Raw genomic sequence first — 19,142 nt, 5'->3', positions numbered from 1 at the left:
CAAGAATGATCACTTTCATCATATCTTTCAGTTTCTGAATAATCGTGTACAGATACCTGGGGGGAAATTCGTGTTATTCTAAAATTATACAGGGCATCATATTGTTTCCCAAAGTTTGTCTGTATTCCCTGCTAGATCTTTAGTACTAGTCACATAGTAAATGCTCATTAAATCTATATCCAATTGAGTTGTCTTCTGATGGAGGTGATTTTGTGGTTAGACTGACATTCTACCCAATTGCATAAGATAATCTAAGAAGTCTGATATTTTACGGTGAACTATCTTTTAAATTAAAAATAAAGATCTCAGGAAAGATCTACAATCCCTAGAGTGTGAAAATGCTCTTGTCCACCCCTTCTAAATTATTCTTTGTTCACTTAATGTTACACATTACAAAATATGAATTACAATAAAGATCTTATTATAAAGAATTTCATCCCATTTTCTGCCAAGTAGGTGATTAGTTTATTGTGGTTTGCATTGTTGCTTTATGTTTGTGGGAATGCATTCTTTAAATGATTTAAGGTTTAACTGAGTACAGAAGAATGAGGATGCTTTCCTCTCCATGTAGAATTTTCATTATTGCATGTGAACTTGAATTCAGATTTAGTGAAGCTACAAGTATAGGTGGAAAGAATCAAGGATGTGGCTTAGCTGTGTCACCCGTACTATCTCTGGGGTATCCCTTTTTCTGGTTTCTTTTTCTATAAAATGATGTGGCTGGAGATGATAATATTAATATCCGTTGTCAGACAGAACCATCCACCCAACTTAAAAAAAAGATTGAAAAATTATAAGTTGGTGAACATAGATTCAGTCCTCAAGTGAGCCAAATAGCCGTAGCCACAGGATACAGCTGTTACCTAGACAGCTGTTCTGTGGATCTGTGACGTTTATCACGGGGCAGTGGCAGAGAGGTGAGGGTGAAAGCGTGGGGTCAACCAACAAAATACCTTCCTTCAATGTTTTTAGAAAAATAATTGAAAGTGCTTTCTCTGCAGATGCTGGGTCAATGGCTAATATAGATCTACAACCACATATAAATATACACACATATGCATAATATATATACGTATATATAGAGGCATTACGCATAACACACATACTGAGGGTGCTACATTTTGTCAGAAACTTTTAGAAACTGTCTGAATTCACAACTTTAAAATATCTTATTTTTTATTAAGACAAACTACTGCATACATTTATTGATATGTTGGTATTAAAAGGATATCAATTATACAAAATAATAAGACGTAGATAAATTCATCTGGATACCCAACCCCTGGCTTAAAATTTAGTTAAAAACATCAATACATTTGAAACCCTTGTGTGCTCTTTCTGGTGGAGTCCTGCTTTTCCCTTCAGTACCAGACATAACAACTATCTTGAATTTGACACTTTTTATTTCTGTGCAGTTTTATAAATACATTTTTTCATATATACATATATATGCATATACTTACATCCGTCATAACATCATTTTGCATGTTTTTAAACTTTTTATAAGAGGAACATTACTATATATAACTTTTATGTATTTTTCTTCCCCAGTATTTTGGTTGTGAGATGCATAAATGGTGATACATTTGCTTTATATTATTCATTTTCATTTTTGTAAAGTATCCCATTGCATGAACATACCCAAATATATTTATCCATTCTCTTTTGGGTGGATAATTATCATTTCTATTTTAAGGCAATTACAAATAGTGCTGCCAAAATATTTCTTGTACGTGTTGAAGAGGCCTTCGCTGACCATCCTTAATAAAACTAAACATTTCACCTTGACCTATTCTGATACCCTAGTATTTTTTTTCTAGTCATAGCTCCTATGATGACCTGATATGCATATTGTTGCAGTTTATTTGTTTATTTTTGATCTTCCTAGCAGGAGAATGTTTCATGAGTGAAGAGATTTTGTTTTGATCTTTGATGTATCTTTATTATTTTTTTTCACATCTTTGTTGGAGTATAAATGCTTTACAATGTTGTGTTAGTTTCTGCTGTACAACAAAGTGAATCAGCTATATGTATACATATATCCCCATATCTCCTCCCTCTTGTGTCTCCCTCCCACCCTCCCTATCCCACCCCTCTAGGTCATCGCAGAGCCTCAAGCTGATCTCCCTGTGCTATGCAGCAGCTTCCCACTAGCCATCCATTATACATTTGTGTCTTTAGAACCTAGAATGATCATTAGTACATAGTAAGCACTCAACAAAAATCAAAATGAATGAATGAATGTGTCCTTGTGCATGTGTAAAAGTTTCTCTAGATCATTGGCTAAATATTCTATCCACCTAAATATTTTTAACATTTCCTGTTGAAATAATGTTAGACTTCAGAAAAATTACAAAATAACACAGGAAATTTCTGTGTACTCTTCACCCAGCTTCCCCTAATGGGTACCACTTTTATGTAACAACAGTACAATTATCAAAGCCAGGAAATTAACCTTGGTACAATACTATAAATTGAGCTATAGACTTTATTCAGGTTTTGCCAGTTTTTTGACTAATGTACTTTCTTCTGATCCCCCCACACATATTTTAATTAAAAATATCCCATGAAAACAAATAATTTTTATTTTTACATTTTCTGAGTGTGGATTGAGATAAAAATATCAGAGAAGGATTTAAATTCTACTCATGTTTTTTAATAGAAAATTATAAACCTCTAAGTTGTTAAAATGCCTTTTCTTTCTCTACTTTGTGTGGGCAGGAGTAAAAGCATTTGATTGTTTGGGAAAAAAATCTTGTTACTATGAGCATCTGTCAGAAGTGTGCTGTTTGGTTCAGTAGACATCATTAGGTCCAGCCAACCTTACCATAGTATCTTGGATTGAATTGATAGGACACCTGTTCTTTTGTTCATGAAGAAAAGACTAATTACATGTAATTGAGTACAAAACCAAATGGGTTTGTCAGCAGCAACAGATACAAATCTCTGCAAGTGTAATGATACCAAAGATGCAAAACAGTGTTGGAACACTGACACAAAAAAGACAACAGCAGTTTGGAGAGTATTAATAGGAACATTTTACATAAAATTAGAAAGGTAATTATTCTGCTCCACCAGTTTCCATAGGAGAAGATACATTTGAAGAGGTCAAACATGCTGGGGTGAAAACAATTAAGATATGCAAATGCATTGTTGCCTTTTTCTCTGAACAAAAATATTAACAGCCATTTCACTGTGGCATGAGCTGCCTGACAAATGAATACAATGGTGAAACTGAAGATATTCAAGCAGGTGCTGCACTGGTACTTGTAGAGCGTTTATGAAAAAACCCCTTCAGTGTGGGAGGGGAAGAACATGGTGGTGGTTGAGATAGTTTCAGAACTCAGTGACTTTTAAGGTCTCCTTCAGTCTTGAGATTCATTTAAAAATTATTTTGAATAGATAAGTATATGGTACAGAATTGTAAAGGCACAAAAAAGGATATACAGTTGAAAAAGAACAAAACAGTTCTTGACAGCCAAGAGCTGGCTCGGCACTACCAGCAGGACAAATGTGAACAGTTTCACAGGACACCAAATCAGGCAAGGCCACCGTGACCATGATGGATCAGGACAAAAACAAGACCACTCTGTAATCATATCTGAATGCAGACAAAAACAAGAAAGTTGTCCAAACTACAAAATGATCAAATATTGCTGTACCCTGCTTCATCACCAGGAACAGGATGTTGCTCTGTTCTTCTTGCCTTCTAGATAAGAATTATTAAGATAGCCAAGTATAGAATTACACCTGCATCCAAAGAGCATTCAACTTGGAATAAATCTGCTTTCTTTGAGCCCCCTTAAAAATCACTTAACATGAGACTGAATCCTGGAAGTCCTTTCTTACACCTTACTAAGACACCCCAGTTCTGCCATGGTGTATATTTTTCCTCCTCGCTGAGAGTCAGTGAACCCAACTTTGTTCAACCACAGATGTGTGGATGTGTTTCTTTGACTAGAAGTCGTTAACATAGTCAAAAGCAATTTTCTGTCCCTCCCCTCTCTGCCACCTGGCCACATTTCTTCGTATTCTTCCAGATGCAGTCTGTGCATTAACAACATACACAATATTATATATCTGTATATGTCTCTCCCTCTCTCTCTCTCTCTCTCTCTCTATCTTTCTAATCTTGTTCAGTACTTTTTCTTAACTTAAAATGTTGTATTTACAAGACTTTTCCATGTTAGGACATATTTAAATGGGATATTTTATTTAACCTAGTTTCCTCTTGAAGGACATTTCAGTTCTTTCTAATATTTTGCTGATACACACTATTCTATAAACAATATCCTTGTACAGAAGTCATTCTGCGTGTGTGCAACTATATTTAGAGGATGGATACTTAGAAGAGGAATTGTTGGGTCAAGGTTTTATGCTTTTATATTTTTGAAAGAGAGCTATTTCCTCTCCACCATACAAATTTACACTTAGAGTGACTAGTCGTTTCCTTATCTTCTAGTCAACACAATGTGTTATCAGACTTTTGGTTCTTTGCTACCTAAAAACATAAACTTTAAGTTTTCTTATTATGAGTTAGGTTGAGCACTTGTTCATATAGTTTATGAGCCACCTGCACTTCTTTTCCTATAAAATGTCTGTTTATATTTGTTTCTATTAAGTGTCTGTTTTATCATTTGCAAGAAATCTGTTTATATTTTAAAAATCAGCTCACTGTTATGTGAGTTTCAAATATCTTTACTCATTTTGTTGTTTGCCTCTGAATTTTTTTGCAATGCCTTATTTTATTTTAAATACGCTTTTATGCCCTCAGCTTTTCTTTCCTATTTAGAAGTGTACTCATTCCAAGATTATAAAAAAAACCTCCCACGTTTTAGTAAGGAATTGTTTCATTTTTATACTTCATATTTAATTAATCTAGAATTTTATTTCTTGACTTTTGACTGTAGACCTCTAATATTTTGTGTTCCTAACTACCAGTTTTAAGTACAAATACAGTTTCTTCAGATTTTATGAATGTATTAAATTCTCCATGAGTTCAGCATTAAAAATATATATTTCAACAAGGCCTATATCTGAGTTTCAGAAATCCAATTGGAAATTTAAAAATTGAGTCATCCAGCTATGTTTTCTATACAATACCAGACATATGATGTTTTGATACCACCAATCACAAGTATATAGACACAGCCAAAGCCAACAGAAGCTCTGTATTGCTAAACGATGAACAAAAACATGATCCAAATGGTTAGTTGGAGAAAATCATTAAGGACATAAGGGATGCTGCAAAGAATTATAAAGATGCTCAGTCTTCCTAACAAGGGGCCTTTGTTAGGTGAAAGAGATGACATGGAGTTCATCTCTTTCACCTACTCAGATGTACACATTATAGTAGTCATGGGTGAGCGAGGGCCACGCCATATCCAATTATAGGGATATTATTTTCTTCTAGTGTCTTCTATACTTTAAGAATATATCACAATTTGTATGCGTGAAGTCATACCTACAAGTTGGATGAAAAGAAAAAGAAATGCGTGCGTTATCCTGCTGATTTTCTTTAAGCAAGCTTATTTATATAATCTTGAGCAATACTTTGGTACATGTAATGTTGTTACCCTTACAGTGGCATGCCTTTTCAAAACAAAATTAATATTCAGCCTTAGCTTGTGAATGCAGTCACCTCACTTGATTTGTTTAAAATAAAGAAAAAAATATTGCCTTTTGACTTTCATAGCTAGAAGAAAAGTAATGGATACTTGTTAGAAATTTGTTTTTGTTGATTGTGTTTCAATTTTAAAGATTGTTCCTTCAAATAATATTTATGGAAAGCTTGAACAAGAACCAATTATTTCCTTGAATAGTTTGCCGATTCACATATGTTCATAAGGAAATAACTCCTCAGACTTTTTTTAACCTTGGCTTTGTACCTTTTTATGTCTTATATTTCCTTTCGACCCTGAGACTTCTGCCCTCATGTGCGCTTCTGTTTAGTAAAGTAAAACATGAGCCATTTGAAATTATCCTTTTTCCTAGTTGCGCTATGACTATTTATGGGCATATTGATAGGAAGTATACATATACATAGTGGTTAAGAATCTGATGGGAGCCACTTTACCAAGTGTATTCCTAGAACTAAGGACTGAGATTATCTTTAGTCTATTCCTGGCTCTGTGAGGTGACCAGTGCTTCGGTCTTGGGCAAGTCACATAAATTTTGTCAGATTTATACAATCTCTGGTTTTACAAAATGAGAGGAACAGAGAATCTCTAAGCTTTTTATAGCCTTTCCTTTCATTCTCATATAGAAGTAAATATATGCTCAGAAAAACTGATCGACAGATTCCGTTTCCACAAATACCATTTGTTCTGAAAGGTATGTTACTGACAGGCAATCTTCAGTTGCAAATCCCTATGTGATATTCTCAAGGTGTATATAAAGATCTGGAGAGTCATACATACATATAAGTGATAGAGCCAGAATTGAATGCAGGCTATCTGGCTTGAGGTTCTTTGCCTTGGAGTTAGTTATTTAATCTCTTCACATCTTACTTCCCTCATTTGTTAAGTAGGGATAATAATAGTACTTAGATCACAAGGTTGTTGTGTAGATTAAATGGGTGATTCATGAAAAATGCTTAAAATAAAATAAAAACCGAAAACCTGGTTAAATGTTGTTGGTTGTTGTTGTTGTTATTCTCATCAGTCGGGGTAAGAGTCCTTGTTTGCAAGGAGCTTATAGACAGTGACCATTTTAACAGAAGTAGAATTCTTTTCTTTTTTTTTTTTTTTTTTTTTGCTGTACGTGGGCCTCTCACTGTTGGGGCCTCTCCCGTTGTGGAGCACAGGCTCTGGACGCGCAGGCTCAGCGGCCATGGCTCACGGGCCCAGCTGCTCCGCGGCATGTGGGATCTTCCCGGACCGGGGCACGAACCCATGTCCCCTGCATTGACAGGCGGACCCTCAACCACTGCGCCACCAGGGAAGCCCCAGAAGTAGAATTCTTACTGGTGGTAGCTGTTGTTATGTGAAAGAATTTAAAAGTGCTTAAGCTAGAGGGTCTGGAGCAGTACTCTAAGTTAGTGGTTCCTAAAGTGTGCAGTAGTCCCTGGACCACCAGCATCAGCATCATCTGAAAACTCGTTAGAAGAACACATTCTTGAGGCTTGCCCTAGACGTGCTGAATCAGATAGAACCTCAGGGCTGGGGCTCAGCAATGTGTGCTTTGACAAGCCCTCTGGATGATTCTGATGCACTGCAGGAGGTATGAAGGGGCACGTTCCTCTGCACCCAAGATTTGGAGTGTTCACATTTGCTAATGAAGCAATCTCTGTCTTGGGACTGTCATACCTAGTTCTATGGGAACCTGATTCCTGATGTAATAGGGAAATCATAGGTCTGTAGGTAGACTGAAAAGCATACTGAAATCCAGACTTTCTAGTATCTCAAACATGTGTGGAATCTGTTCCATTTTGATGTATTTCCTGGAGAGAGTCAGAGCTCAATTCTAGACAGGTTATGTGATCAAACACAGGTTTGGGGAAGGATAGAAAAACGTATATAATGATATAAGTAAGTCTGTACCATATAGTTTTATGTCTTGGAGGTTTTACACATGCTAATTCCTTTTGCTTGGAATGACTTCACCAATCTTACCACCTGATAGATCACTGTTACCCTTCAGAACCCTTCAAAGCTCTTATCTCCTTTGTCAGTGTGAAGCCTTCTCCAGCCATCCCCCTCAACAGCCACCCTCCCTCACACAAAACTCCACATTAATTACTCATTTCACTCTACTGTGTTTGAACCTCGTGTGTATATTTACAGTTGCAGAAGTCACATTATACTGCAATTCCTTATCTGCATTTTTGTAGATAAGGAATAATGTCCTTATTTGCCCTTCTGCCTAGGACAGCAATGGATATTTTCCAAGATCCCGTACTGGGGCGTATGCAGATACGTTTCATTTAGCTGGCACACTTCAGAAAAAAAATCAGTGTATTTAAGCAGTGGGTGCACCTACTTTCTCCCACATTTTCCTCCTAGCTGCCTGTGTCCTAAAGACTCTTGAGCTTGGGATACCTGTGGTTCTCCCTCAATGTTTATGAAATAAAAACAAAACAAAGCAAAAACAAACAAAAAACTTCAAAGGAAGAATATACACCACTTAAATGTCACCAATTATAAGGCAAAGTAGCTTGGGCTGTGAGTCAGATAACCTGGTTTCTAGTCTAGGTCCTGTCGCTAATTAGCTGTATGATCTTGTTTCAGTCATGTAGGCTCTCTGTTCCTTGGATTTCTATTCTGTAAAATGAGATTTTGGAAAAGATCATCTCCAATATTGCTGACAGATCTGAAACTTATAAAGCCTATAAATTGGCAATAATTTTTGTTTTTACCTTTGAAACTTCCCTTTTAAACACATTACAAAAAATGGGCAAAATTGTGAGAACAGATAGTGCAATAATTTTTGCATTGAATTTGAAAACAGTAGTACATTTACTCTACCTTCAAAATATATACAGAATTTGACCACTTCTCAATACCCCAGCTGTCACTACCTAGTCCAGGCTATTCTCATCTTCGGACTATTACCATAGCTTCCTAACTAATCTTGTGCTGGTGACTTTCCCCCTTCAGTCTAGTATCCACGCAGCAGCCAGAGTGACCCAGTTAAAATAGGTCAGATAAACTGACTTATCTGCTCAGTCTCTTTCACTACACACCACTAAGGGTAAAAGCCAAATTCATCCCATGACCAATAAGGCTTTACATAATCCTGCCCATTATCTCCTGGCTGTTCTCTCTCCTCTTTCTTTTGACTAGTCTCCTAGCCGTTCCTTTAACACACCAATCATGCTCCTTCCTATCCCCATCTTCCAAAATGTTCTTCCTCCAAATATCTAAATAGCCCACTCCCTCATCTTCTTCATTCCCTCACTCAAAAGTGAAACCTTTTCTCATGGAGGACTTTTCTGATTCATATATGTGTATTTCAATTGCTGTCTTCAACATTTCACTCTCCCTTGGCAATTTGACTTATTTTTCACTCCACTTACCATTATGTAATACACTTATTTATTTATTTAATTTAAAAAACATACTTATTTGTTTATTTGGTTGCACCGGGTCTTAGTTGTGTCAGGCGGGCTCCTTAGTTGCAGTTCATGGGCTCCTTAGTTGTGGCATGCAAACTCTTAGTTGCAGCATGCATGTGGGATCTAGTTCCCTGACCAGGGAACGAATCCAGGCCCCCTGCGTTGGGAGCGCAGAGTCTCAACCACTGTGCCACCAGGGAAGTCCCCTTATTTATTTTATCATCTCCCACCTCCACTAAAATGTTCCCTACATATACCACACATTTAGCTCATTCATACTTACTTATGTTATTTTTTTCCAGTAGTAATGTCATCCTCTAAAAATAAGATCAATTGCCTTTTGTCTTTGAGAACTTTTCCTGATGTTTTTAACTGGAAATCCCACTTTTTCCTCTTCATACACAATATATCTCAAGGTATTTTTGCACTTTAATCTGTATTGATGTATCTACGCTCTTTAACTTATAAGTTTCTTGAGGCCATTGACCATGTCTGGTTATCTCTATGTTGGCGTGTAACAGGGCCTTAATAATGGATAGTGACTTAATAATGGATATGGATAGCTTAATTCATAGTAACAATAGTATAATCAGACTACCATTTAAATTTAAAAGCTTAATTAGAGTATAAGCTCCGCAGGGCAGGGAGCTTTGTCTTCATTTTCTACTGTTGTATCCCCAACACTTGGGATAGTGCCAGGCACATACTAGGTTTTCAATATTTGTTGAATAAATGAATAAAAGTCACTTCTCAGAACAGCCTCATCAAAAATGAATATGATTTTGTCAAACAACACCTAGCTTGAAGGATTATTGCAAATTAAATCACATTCGCTTTTTTTTTTCTTTTTGAGAATGACAGTTTAAGAGACTTTAAAGGATGGATAAGGAAGTCATTTTCCATTATGAAAATAGGAGGAAAATTGAGAATGCTTAGCCTGGAAAAGTGAACTCCATAGCAATAATAGTAAAAGAAGACAGTTTTAAATAGATCTTCAAAGTGTTATGCAAATATATATTTATGGTGATAATTTCAGAGGCATCATTTTCTGAAAGTATGTAAATGGTATGTTTACGCAGAAGAGAGGGAGCCATTGCTTTTATTATTCAGCTAGGACCAGCAGCTAAATTTAAGCTTATGTTGCAGGAAAAAGAAAATATACACTCAGGTGCTTTAAGGGTAAGAAAAAAGGACAGCCAGGGGGTCTTGAGGTAGTGGAAAAGGGTATTAGAGTTGTGATGAATTAGAGATTATTAAAATCTCCCTGAAATTACCTGATTCTGAGGCTCTGGAAAGTGAGTTGATTTGCTCAAGACAGAGCAAGAAAAATTCAGTTCTACTATATCCATAACCTGTGTTCCTTTCTCTATATAAGTTATTGCTTGAGAGATTATACTGATTTACCTACAGTCTAAAACTTAATAGATTTTAATGAATGGAATTGGGATTTGTTATATGTGGCTGGTTCAATTAGGCATTCAGTCTATGGCCTCCAACTAAACAAGGGATAAATTATAACTTTATTTTCATGTGGACCAATATTTTCCAGAGCATACTACCTATCCTGAAGTACAAAATAACTATGTATTTACAATGAAGAATTTGAAAAATAAAACGGTCACCTATGTGCCAAGCATTATTTCTTTTTATTTATTTATTTATGGCTGCGTTGGGTCTTCATTGCTGTGCACAGGCTTCTCATTGCGGTGGCTTCTCTTATGGCCGAGCACAGTCTCTAGGCATGTGGGCTTCAGTAGTTGTGGCACACTGGCTCAGTAGTTGTGGCTCACCAGCTCTAGAGCACAGGCTCAGTAGTTGTGGCACACGGGCTTAGTTTCTGCACGGCATGTGGGATCTTCCCGGACCAGGGCTCGAACCCGTGTCCCCTGCGTTGGCAGATGGATTCTTAACCACTGAGCCACCAGGGAAACCCCAAGCATCATTTCTTAATGTATGAGTTTGGGCCACATTAGATAATAATAGGTAATGTTTACTGAGTACTTGCTAAAGTGTCTAGTACAAGTATGAAAATTTTACTTGTTTAAGTATTATAACCATCCTATAAAGGGGATACTGTAATCATTCCTACTTTGAAGATCAGTAAACTGAGGCATAGGAAGTTTGAATAATTAATCCATGGTCACACTGATATTAAAAGGTAGACCCAGGATTTGAGCTCAGTGAGTTTAGTTCCAGAGTATAATGCCTTTACCATTTTATGCTGAATACCTAATTTATCTTTCCTCATTAATATTTCCTAGTGCATTAAAAATCATACCACTGCATTCTTCTCACAACACTTTAAAAAAGTATTACGAAGGGGATATGACTTACTTATAAAATATTATGGTGGTTTGCTGGCTAAACATTGAACTTGAGAGGATTTTTCTTCAATATGTTCAACGTATTTCAACTATAAATTAAAACTTTTTTTGAAATAGTAAACCATTATACAATAATTTTAAAGATCTTAAATAATCTGGTTGCCTTTTAACTATATCTGACTTGGGAAGTTTGAGGTGTGTAGGCTGTGTGTGTTTGTGTGTGTATATATATTTCCATGTATTATTCAGTAGCCTAGATAGATAGAGTGGTACTGAGTAGGCATCCTGCCAGGATCTAGTGAAGTTGCACTTGGTACATCTGCTTTCCCTGACACTGAGACAGAATGTGGAGCACACACCCATGTCAAAATATGTCTGTATAACATTACTAGGCCCACTCCATAGTATTATAATTGAATTTTTTTAAATGTCCTAAAGAAAGCCTCTCTTTGCTTCCTCTTACTTAGATATTGGCAGAGACATCATTTTTATTGTTGCTTTTGTATGTTCCAGGGATCAGTCCTGATATGTGGAAAAGCAGTGTGGTGTTGTGCACAGTCCATAGGATTTCAGAGACAGACAGTTATGGATATTAATATGCATTTCTCCATTTAACAGCTGCATAAACTTGGGCAATTTGCTTAGCACTTTGAAACCATAGCTTGTCATCTGCAAAATGGGAATTATACGTAAAGACTTCAAGTATGTAATATCAAATTTACCCTCTTGAAAGGAAGTGCTTTGGAAAGTCTAGAGAGGAGAAATCTATGCTACCTGAAGTATGATCCAGAGTAATTTCAGGGAAAATGTAGGACTTGAGCAGAGCTTTGAGGAACTGTGTAACAGCCTTCTTGGAACCTCATCTACAGTTTCATTGCTCATCTAGGTCCTGGACCCAGCCTTCCCATCTTTGGGGGAATTTGATCAAAGTCTAATTTAAATAGGATTAAACCCCACTGTACTTGGAATTTCCCTCAGGGGTGAGGGCAGTGGAATGAATCCAGTTACATATCTGTCCTCAGTCCTTGGATTCTTCTGATAATCTGATAAGGGAAAGTCCTATTAAGATGCAAGGGAAGACAGTCCACCTCCCACCTATATCCAAGTCCTCTAGAACAATGACTGCAAAATTTTTGCACATTAGAATCACCTCGATAGCTTTTAAAAAACTTGAGGCCCAGATCAATAAAGTCAGAATCTCTGAGGATGGAACCCAGGCATCAGTATTCATTTAAAATCACACAGATGATTCCAAAGTGCACTCAAGTGTAAGAACAGTGATTTCTTCTAGAAAATTGCTTCTTATAATTTAGTCTGCATTAGAATCACCTGGAGGACTTGTTAAACTACTGATCTGGGGGCCTTAACCCCAGAATGTGTGATTCAGTAGGTCTGGAGGAAGGGCCAGAGTGTTTGTGTTTCTAACATGTTCACAAGGCCACACTTTGAGAACCACTCTCTAGAGCAGTACTTCTCAAACCTCAAGTGCATAGTGATCATCTAGGGATCTTGTTGAACCGCAAATTTTGATTAAGTGGCTCTTGGATGGGACTTGAGATTCTGCCTTTCTGATAGGCTGTAGGAGATGCCAATACTGGCCACACCTACCTTTGGTCTATGGACTGGTAAGATTTGCTATGCAATGACATCACCTGGGAGCTTGTTAGAACCACTTCAGACCTATTGAATATGAAATTGCTTTTTAACAATGCTGCATGTTGGAATCATCTGAAGTGGTTAAAAAATACTGGTGCCTAGGTTTAATTCTGAAGACTTCTATTCAGTTGGCATGGGTATGGACAGGGCATCAGAATTTTAAAAAAAGAAAAGCAAACTCCTCCAGAGGTTGTAATATGCAGCAAAAATGTTTGAGACAGAGTTATACAATAAGATATTTGTTTTAAATACAGTGCAAATCATTGCTGTCCTGGTATGGAATATTCCATGATATTTTATTGTACAAGGAGGCCCTCGAGATGGAGATGACAAATAAATGGCCCCTCCTGGGTCTACAACAGATGTCAATAAATTCTCACAACATTTCTTGCGGCCCAGCCTCAAATGACTTCTTAAGACATAGCTTCAGGCAGCTACAAAAAAATGACTGGAGTTTCATGGATGCCTGCCGTGCGCATGCCTCATCTTCATTAACTCCAACATACTGAGGACCAACTGGGTTCTAGTTACTGGGTTACAAAGATGACTGCAGTACAATTTCTGCTTTCTAGCTGCTCCCAGGATAGTAGACGAGGTTGAACGTGTATGTAAAACAAAATTTAATAATGCAAGGTAGCACTGGTACTGCCAAATGATTAGAAAATCACCAGATTCCGGAGATGGGAGCAATCCCCAAAAGCCATAGTGCTCAGAGAAGGTGGATTGTAAACTGAATCTTGAAGAATAGGAACAAAATATGTAAGCTAAGATTAGGAGAACTGCATTTCAGATAAGGAGGCACAAAATCACCTAGTGGAGAAAGTTCCTGCCATGTTGGGGAAAAATGAGCTAATTTGGATGAAGCAAAGAGATTACATGGAAGTGTCAAAGGGACCACATTTTAGAGTGCCTTAACTGACACATAGGGGAGTTTAAAGTTTACATTTTAGGATGTGGGGGACCAATGAAAGTTACTGAACATTGCAATAGAGTAATAGGTGAAATGTGGTGGGATTATAGTAGTGATGGGCTAAAAGAGATTTTAAGATAGAGAAGAGTAACGACAGAATCATCATCTTATTTTTCAAATTTTTTCCTCTATTTCTAAAAATATCTGAACACATTTATTTCTATAGATCCACTTAATACTTTTGGAATGAATATACATATACCACATATATATATATTCATTGGGATCAGTAAATACAACATTTGAGTGTCAATGACAATGTAAATTGAATGGAATCATGAATGTTTCCTTTGTGGCTTTTTCACTGGCTTTCCACACTTTAAATATATAATTGCTCATCCATATTACATGCATAAATTTTCAAAAGTGCTTTCTTGTTTTGGTAATTAGTGATAATGAAATGTAAAGCTTTGGTTGAACATACCTAAACCATCTCAAGCAAGTTAACTTGTGTTGTCTGTGTGTAATTTTGATTAAAAACTAAAGGTTTTATATTTTCTGGGTGGGGCATTTCTGCTTGGCTGCAAAAATTCTTTTAAGGCTTCCAAATTTATTTATTATAGTTTCATTTTTTTCTTACTTTCTTTACAACTATTTAGGTTGTGGTTACTAGAAGTTCTCTTATATTTCTTAAGGGCAACAATATTATATAGCCTTACAGCCCTCAGCACCTAAGTGTACCTTCCTTGGCTGACTTCATGACTCTGGCAAAACCACATTTCTGAGCTGAATTCAGTGCCCCCATATGTAAAGATGGAGGCAGAGTACACGTGTGCAGTTATTTTTTTCTATTTTAGACTTTCATGATCATGATGGCAGGTACCATGCCTTTTACACCACTGCAGTGCCTGGAATACAGGTGATGAATTCATGAATAAACCTAATAGGCCATAGTGTCAGTTTTGGCAACATAGTGTTTGATGGAAGATTTGTAGAAGATACAAATCTAAAATCTTCAAAACATGCCGAGATTTCTTGGAGGATGTTTTTGCCCATTGATCTTATGGAGTGACACCTGTGCTGTTCACTGAATTCTTCAAATGGAATGTGAGATGAGTCTTCTGTATAAGACAAATAGTTTGCAGCAGATGAGTGATGACAGGCATTTGCTTTCATTATCAATAGTGATATGCTTCATTTTTCACCTTAATGAAAAAAAGAATCACATTGAATTGACTTGTTAATTATGCAAGTTTTTGAACATCTTTGAAGTAACACAGGAAAGGTAATACGATAATATCAGGATTAAAAGCCAGTGGTGGCATTTCTACCAAAGCTAAGGCAAATATTTCTACTAGCTCCTGTCAAAGAAAGGGATCATCACGTTGTTCATTTTCGCTAAGTTGAAAATCCGCAATGTTTGCTATCAGCCAATGCTTGGAAGAAAAAATTTAAGTTTCTAAGCCCCAAACTACTAATCAGTTCCATAAGTCAGTAAGTTCAGTGGGCAAAATAAGTCAGACAGTTGAACTATTGGACCAATTGTTTACAAAATAAGGCACGCTGACTGAAAGCACTGAATCAACATAGGCTAAAGTATGTCAATTTTTACATTTTATTTTAAATATATGGTTATTTTAGCTTACTGGATCTTACATATATAAAATGAAATACATTTTTTTTCTCCCATGACATTTTAAGAAGTTTAAGTTAAATTATGAGATAGTGATGACCCAGGTGTCCACGACCCTTGCCCCTATTATGAAAGCTCTAGATTTGGAGGTTTAATAACAACGCCATTACCAATACCAATAATACCTTGTATTTTACTTTTATAGTTTAATAGCAAGTTTTTAAGAAAATTATTATCTTAATTGATTTGCATAGTAACTCAGTGAAACATTCAGAGTAGACATGAAGGCTCAGGGAGGTTACATTACTTCAAATCATCAAGGTCATAAAGCTGTCGTGTTAGAACTAGGGCTCGTGAACTAGAGCTGTGCCTTTTGGACTGAAGTTTAGTCCTCACCGTGGTCTTGTTTTCTTGACTTAAAGCTAAAGAAGTAGGGACAATTACATCTTTCCCTTAATTTCTGTAAGAAATGGTGTTTTCGAGGTTAAATTTGATGATCACAAGTATTTTAGCTTCTACTGTGCAATGCACTCTGGATGAAAAAGAAACGTAATTTCATACTTTTGAAGAATTCCTACTTTGCAGGGAGACTCAGGCAAAGACATAAATATGAAAAAGCAATGTGATAAGTGCTGTGTATGGAATGCTGTGGAATTAGGATGAGTGAATAATTAATTTGTCTGAGTGAATACTCCATTGTACCATAATTTAAGTAACTGCTTTTGTGTTGGAGGATTTAAGAGCTCAGACTATCTCCTAGTTTGCTGACTATTCAATAATAGCATTTTCCTATTGAAAATGGGGAGGGGAGGAGAATTGACCTTATTAAATGATAAATAAATGCCAGAAATAAATACTAATTTCATAACTAATGGAAAACCAGTTGAGTGATCTACAAAAATAATTGTAAATATTATAATTACACGTGTTATTGTAAGAGACTATAGGATTATAGGTGAAAATAACCTGGTACCAACTTAATTTTAGGTTAAGATTTTGTAGGATATGATATTACTTACACTCTAACAAAACATCTTTATTGAGAACATTTTGAAGTGTGGAAAATGGTGTGAATTTTCAAGACAGTCTGATATTGAGAATGCACAGATTATAAACCCAAATATCTCTGTTTTATCTCAGTATCTTCCACTATAAATTTATTTGGGTTTTTAATGGGTTATAAAACGCGTCTTTTTCTCTGCACATTCTGCAAATTCAACCCAGTACTCTTTTATATCTGTACATTTTTACAAGCAATAAGAAGTTAGAAGTTACTTGAGAGGATACTGGATTTACCTGTTGTAAAGAAGAATTTGTAATGAACTTTTCTCTCCCTCCCTCCCTATTTCTCTTCCTCTTCTCTTTCTTCTTTGCATCTTCTTTGGTTGTAACATTAAGTGCTTTCTGATGTGTTTTGGATTGTTACCTTTTTGTCACTGGGATAACTTGTATGGATAATAGGCAGATCAAAATTAAGTTGAATAAGAACACAGCGCTTTATTTCACTTAACAGACAGACAAATACTGTATGATATCACTTATATGTGGAATGTAAAAAATAAACTAGTGAATATAACAACAACAAAAAACGAAACAGACTCACAGATATAGAGAAAAACTAGTGATTACTAGTGGGGAGACAGAAGCGGGGAGGGGCAAGATAGGGGTAGGGGATTAAGAGGTACAAACTACTAAGTATAAAATAAATCAGCTACAAGGAAGTATTGCACAATACAAGGAACGTAGCCAGTATTTTGTAGTAACTATAAATGGAGTATAAACTTTAAAAATTGTGAATCACTATATTGTATACCTATAACTTACATAATACTATACATCAACAAAAAAATGAAAAGTAAAGAAAAGGACCTAGCTCACAGAGTTGTTCCAAAAATTAAAAATTAAAAAAGAAAAGGACCTAGCCCACAGAGTTGTTCCAAAAAAAAAAAAAAAACCAGCATTTCTTACAAAGTACTTTTTTCTAGTCCAATATAATTTTATGAGATGACCAGTATCTTGGTTGTAATAGATTCCCTCAAATCTTCCCTTCCTCTTCGTTTTCTCAAAAAGATGCATCACCCTACACATGCACACACACACCAGCCCTATGCATCCTATGCTCCTGCCCTCTCAAACTTTGTGTCATGCAGGTTTTCTGGCTTTCCCTTTAGATTCCATATTTAAATACATTCCATATGTGGTAAATATTATCTTTGATTTTTTCTTACATGCTTAAGTATGGAAATATGATCTAGAAAAGCTATGAATAAGCGAGCTTAAAGAGAAACCACTGCTGAATCATTTATTTATTTGGCAATTATTGAATAGTAGCTTCTAAGACCAAGATGCTTCTAAGACCTCGTTGCTAGGCAATGAGGATAATAAAAGTTTCCTGTGCCATCAGCTTGCCCACAGAATAGTGGGAGCCTCAGGGAGATTTACAGATGAAGGTGTATTCCTCAGGGACCATATCTGTTGAATATGTCACTATTTTCCTAGCCTAAGCATGCCATGTGACCTATACTAAGTGCTCAGTAAATATTTAAGGAAAGAATAAATGACTTTTGAATAGAGATATTTACAAGGAGTTGTCTGAGGGTTCTGCTAAGGCCGTGGAAACTTACTCCAAAGTTTTGGATGGCACTTTTCATTCCCTTCTTTTTTTACTTTGTACCCGCACTGCCCTCAAATTAGGGCTTTTTATATCCCGAAATAAAGCCAAATAGTCAATTTAGTTTATTTATTTCTTTTTAAAAATTTATTTATTTATTTATTTTTGGCTGTGTTGGGTCTTCATTGCTGTGCACGGGCTTTCTCTAGTTGCAGTGAGTGGGGGCTACTCGGCTACTCTTCATTGCGGTGCGCAGGCTTCTCATTGAGGTGGCTTCTCTTGTTGTGGAGCACAGGCTCTAGACTCGTGGGCTTCAGTAGTTGTGGCATGTGGGCTCAGTAGTTGTAGCTCACAGGCTCTAGAGCGCAGGCTCAGTAGTTGTGGTGCACGGGCTTAGTTGCTCCGCGGCATGTGGGATCCTCCCGGACCAGGGATCGAACCAATGTCCCCTGCATTGGCAGGCAGACACCCAACTGCTGCACCACCAGGGAATTCCCTAGTTTATTTTTAAAATGACATTTTACATGTCAAAATACCTACCATGATGCCTGAAAAATAAAGTAGGCATTGAAGGAGTATAATCGCTTCAGTTTTTCCTTTCTTATTAGTTTTTTCTTTCATTCTCTTCTTCCATTTAAATTTCAACCTGAGACTGACTTAAATTTTGTAGGTCCTAAAACTTATACAATTTGGGGCATCCCCTTTGAAAAAATAAAAAATATATATAACAGTGAAATGAAACTTAGGTACAAAAATGAGTAGAGTGAGAAAATAAATCATAAAAGATTAAATTTTAAAGAGCTGAAACCTATCACAAGGATTATAAAATCCAGGGAAGTAATAAAATATTTTAATTAATTACTTGATGTGTACAAGTCTATGTATTTCTTTCCCATTATTTTGTTTGTATAATCTTTGAACATCTTTTCATATTTTATAATACGTTATCTGTA

General features: G+C 36.2%; 1 protein-coding gene across 6 annotated transcripts in view; it reads left to right on the top strand.

Annotated features, from left to right (window-relative positions):
* The window catches only part of FGF12 (fibroblast growth factor 12), a 567,554-nt gene that overhangs the window by 371,540 nt on the left and 176,872 nt on the right, over positions 1-19,142 (top strand). The window lies entirely within an intron of this gene.

This window comes from Tursiops truncatus, chromosome 4, assembly GCF_011762595.2.
Source record: "Tursiops truncatus isolate mTurTru1 chromosome 4, mTurTru1.mat.Y, whole genome shotgun sequence".
NCBI classification, from domain to species: domain Eukaryota; kingdom Metazoa; phylum Chordata; class Mammalia; order Artiodactyla; family Delphinidae; genus Tursiops; species Tursiops truncatus.
Note: the sequence above shows the minus strand (reverse complement) of the source record. Positions and strands in the feature narration are given on the sequence as shown.